A 5077-nucleotide genomic window follows, 5' to 3' on the forward strand; every position below is an offset into this window, starting at 1 on the left:
AGCACTTCTGAATAGTCCTGTGTGCTGTCAATTGTCCTGGGCCCCTAGATTCCAATGACAAATAATGTAATCAAGGCCTTTATAAGATAGAAAGACGGCAAATGCTCAAAAAATAATTTCAGATACTATTGCATTTGGAAAAAGAGGCACAGAGTAAAAATTGGATCAGGAAAAATAATTTTCGAGATGACATTCGATCAGGGGACCTGAAAGAAAAGGATAAGTCAGCCATATACCGTGTGGACAGAGTGGTGCAGATTGAGACACAAAGTCCAGAATTCCTTGTGGTAGAACAGGCTAGTTGTGTGCAAGGAGAAATTAAGTGCACAGGACAAAAGAAAGGGGGATAAAGGGTGCAGTAAAGACAGCAAGGGTCTACCCCCTAGCATCAGCACTCTGCTGAAGACGGTGGGCCATTAATTGGGGGAATCAGGTTGACTCTTTGAACATACATGATAGCTGATAAGTGCAGAACACAACTCAGAGAGTCAAATGAGGAGGGCTAGAAAGATGGCTCAGAGCTTAAAGCACTTGTCACCCAAGCATGAGGACCAGAGTTCAGGTCCCACAAAACCAGTAAACGCTGGATGGGCATGGAGGCAGAGATAGGAGTTACCAGTTAGATCTTGGTGGCAAGTGAGACAAGCTATGAGGATGAGCTCTGGGTTTGATTGAGAGGCCCTTCCTCAATGAATAAGGTGGAAGAAAGATTGAGGGTGATGGATGAGTCTGGACATCAACCTGGGACCCCCATTCACATGCACATACATTCACCATGCATGTGGACCTGCCCACCCACATGTAAACATGCTTACTCCCATATGCATGTGCACTCATGCATGTGTGTGAACACATACGATTGAAAAAGAAACCAAAGAATGTTTTCATATAAAGAATTTGAAGAATTGTTTTATTTAATTGTGTGTACATATGCATGTGTGTCTGAGTGTGGGTATATGCATTTGAGTACAGGTGCTCTTGAAGGCAAGAGGAGTGGATCTTCTTGAACTGGAATTACAGGCACTTGGGACCCATCTGAAGTGCATCCTCTGCAAGAGCAATATGCAGTCTTCACTCAGCCATCTTTCCAGCCTGGTTGGAATGTTTGGTTGTAATTATGATGTAACTGTCTCTTACTATAGGGGTCTGTATGTGTGTTGATTATAGCTTTGAAAAATGCACGGGCAGCACTGATTTTTTAGAGAGGTTGCTCAGCCGTGGAATCTGCAGCATCAGAGGCTGAGACCCTGCGTGCTTTCATGCTGGGAATGTAGGAAAAAAGACCACAAGCCTTGAGGCTTTGAAGAGAAGTGGGACTGTCGCCATCTAGTGGATCTTGGATTAACTTCAACGGAAGCAGCGAGTCTTGGTTTAATGAAACTCCTCTAAGAGGAGAAGAGCATTAGTGGGTAATTGACCTAGGTACACAACAGAACTCTGACTCAGCTCTGAGCAATGGTCTAGATGAATTCTGAGTTGGCAAATAGCCCTGGCAGAACTAAAAGGCTTTCTGGAAATTGTGGTGTGTAGGGTGTGAGCATACAGGAGAATGTGAGCATGTGCAGTGCTAGGAATGTCAGTGCTGCCTCCTTTAGGCTCATGTGGATATGATGTGAACCTAGGCCACCCAAAGCCACATACGAAGCTTAGGCTCTCATGCTCTGTGGTAAAGCAGGACATTGTCTCTCTACATAAACAAAAGGAAATCTGGGGGCTCCGGAGCCGGCTCAGAATCCTGCAGAGCAAATGTGAGGCCATGAGTTAGAATCTTTAGTGCCCAAGTAAAAGTGAGACTCAATGCTGTGAGAGTGCTGGTCTGTGATCTCATCCCTGTAGAGGCAGAGACAGGGGGATTATCACTGTCTGAACTGAATCCTGTCAGAGCTTAGAAGTGGAGAGACACGCAGAATAGCAGATATCAGCCTCACCAACATGTGAGTACACATGTGTGCACATGCGTCAACACACACACACATGCACACACTCACTCAAACACACACACACACTCATAAACACATGTGCACATGCGTGTGCATGTGCACACACAGACAGACAAATAGACACACACACAATCTACCATAAATAGACAGACAGACAGACACACACACACACAAATCTACCATGAACATACCCTAGGCATGTTTCCTTCCTTTTATGTGACCTTGTATGTGTTCTGTGTGGATGAGAGCACAGGCACACCTGTGACAGCCAGCAGCCGCACAATGTCAGTGTTCCCGCATAGGAATTGTCTTTGTCCGAATCAGTTTCCACCCCCATGATCATTTTAGGGCTTAAGCCCAGAGGTTTACAGTCCTTTGTAAACAGCTGGCTGAGGCACATCCAGCAGCTTACAGGATGGAAGCTCGAACCCTAGCCCTCTTTCAGAGGGGATTCATCCTCCACCAATTATTTCAAGTCTTGCTGAATCCTTGATCTGATCCTCTCCAGTGATGGACTGTGACCTGTCACCTTCACGAAAACTTTCTCTTTCCTTAGTACCGTTTAGTCCTGGTGCTTGTCACAGCAACTGAATGAAAGTTGAACAGGAAATACTACACTTCCTCTGTCCTCATTTGTGTTATTTGGCAGCCAATCTCTTCTCTAGTGACTCCTCTCATTCCGTGATATCCCATCTCTTCCTCCACACTCTGTTTGCTTTTTCTGCTGTTCCCAGTGGGTTTTGCTCCAAAGTCATTCTCTGTTCATCCTGTGGTCTTCTCTCTCCTTCAAACAGAGTGTCTGTTTCACACATTAGTAAGCCTGTGAGCTGAGGAGTCCACGTCATGTGCATGTGCTCAGAGTTCCCTGCTTCTCCACAATGGTGGGCAGTGTTATAGTAAATTACTATCTTGCCTCCCTTGCCACTTGAAGTGGAGTTGTGTTCATTGCTCTTTTACTGTCCCCTGTGATGTTTTCTTTGTTTCTTTTGCTCCATTTCTTGAAAGTTGTTCAGAAACTCATGCATGTGCACATGCATGTGCATGCTACTTCCTCCCAGTACATTGGAGGAGGTTATGCACATGAGAACATTCTTACATATGTTATCTGTATTTGTGCATGTGCATGCATGAAAGTACATGGGAGTGCTTACATGTATACTTGCTAACATACATGTGCATCTCTCTGTGTGTACATGTGTTTTTTGAGTGTGTGTGTGTGTGTGTGTGTGTGTGTGTGTGTGTGTTGGTAGATTTTAACATTTCTTTACTGGTTAAGGCAAAGCTTAGAATTCCTTAAAAGTGACTTGGTACACAGATAATTTTGGGAACTTACTCTCCTTTCAAAGAAACCTAGTTCCACATCATGGTGCTGAGCTGTATCCCCTGTTTGGACAAAATAAAAGGCAATGGATAAGCTCTGGGACTCTTGGTGGCTGTATGGCTACAACTAGGTAAGATGTTGAATTTGTTAGTAATGGGAACAGGGACATCTAAGTTCAGAGGATACATCTTTGAAAAGGCCACGTCCACTTGATACATTGGAAATTATCAAGACATGGAAAACCTATAAGGAGAAGGATTATGCAACACAAGAATCACGTTTCAAGCATCTAGGAGGATGATCATGTCACCAAGATGAAGCCACAAAATTCCCCTAGCTTCCTGCATGAAGCTAGGCATGCAGCACAGGCATGGATCAGGTGGAGGCACCACAGCACTAGAATTTATAAATACAATTGTGATACAAAAGCAGTGGAAGAGTAAAGATTACCACTGACCCAGCAAGAGTAGGAGTTACAAACACTGACTTAAGGCAGAGAGTTCAGTAGCGCAGCCATGGAATTAACAAACCTGTGGACTTCGAAGGTGACTGGCTTCTTCTTCATTGTCTTGACCTGCATAACACTTGGAAGTTTAACACAAAGGACTGGTAAAACTTTTCTCCATCGGTACTGCTCAACATCCCCATCTTCCTGATGTTTGAGCCTGAGCTAGTTCAAATCCTGATCACCACATCAAGGTTTTTGCTTTGTTATTTTTCCTTTTTTTATATTTTATTTATTTTGGATATTTTATGTATGTAGATTTCAAATGTTATTGCCTTTCCATCCTCGCCCATATTCCAGCCCTAATTCCCTGATTTTATTAGGATGCTCCCACTCCCACTCACCCACTCCACCCTCAACACCCTGGCATTAACCTACATTGGGGAATTGAATCTTCATAGAACCAAGGGTCTTACCTTCTATTGATGCTGGACAATGCAATCCTCTGCAATGTATGTGGCTGGAGTCATGGGTACGTCCATGTGTACTGATTGGTTGGTGATTTGTGCCTGGGAACTCTGGTGGGATCTGGTTGGTTGATATTGTTGTTCTTCTATGGTGTTGCAAAGCCCTCTAGCTTCCTCATTCTTTTTCCTAACTCTTCCATTGTGGTCCCCTGGTTCAGTCCAATGGTTAGCTGCAACCATCCTCATGTGCATCAGTCGGGCTACAGCAGAGCCTCTCAGGAGTCACCCATCTCTGGCTTGTCTCAGGTAGCACTTCTTGGCATCAGCAATAGTGACTGGTTTTGGCGGCTGCATATGTGATGGATCCCCAGGTGGGGCATCTCTGAATGACCTTCTCTTCAGTCCCAGTTCCACTCCTTGATTCTGTATTTCCACCCATAAGTATTTTGTTCCCACTTCTAAGAAGGAATGAAGCATTTACATTTTGGACTTCCTTCTTGAGCTTCATATGATCTGTGAATTTTTTCTTGGTATTCCAAGCTTTTGGGCTAATATCCACTTCTCAGTGAGTACATACCTTGTGCGTTCTTTGGTGACTAGTTTACCTCACTCAGAAAAGTATTTTTTAGTTTTATCCATTTGCCGAAGAATTTCATGTAGTCATTTTTAATAGCTGAGTATTACTCCATTGTGTAGATGTACCACATTTTCTGTATCCATTCCTCTTTTGAAGGACATCTGGTTCTTTCCAGCTTCTGGCTACTATAAATAAGGCTGCTATGAACATAGTGGAGCATGTATCCTTGTTATATGTTGGAGCATCTTTTGGGTGTATGTCCAGGAGTGGTATAGCTAGGTCCTCAGTTTGTATTATGTCCAATATTTTGAGAAGCCGCCAGACTAA

The sequence above is a fragment of the Rattus norvegicus genome, chromosome 10, assembly GCF_036323735.1.
Source record: "Rattus norvegicus strain BN/NHsdMcwi chromosome 10, GRCr8, whole genome shotgun sequence".
Taxonomy (NCBI): Eukaryota; Metazoa; Chordata; class Mammalia; order Rodentia; family Muridae; genus Rattus; species Rattus norvegicus.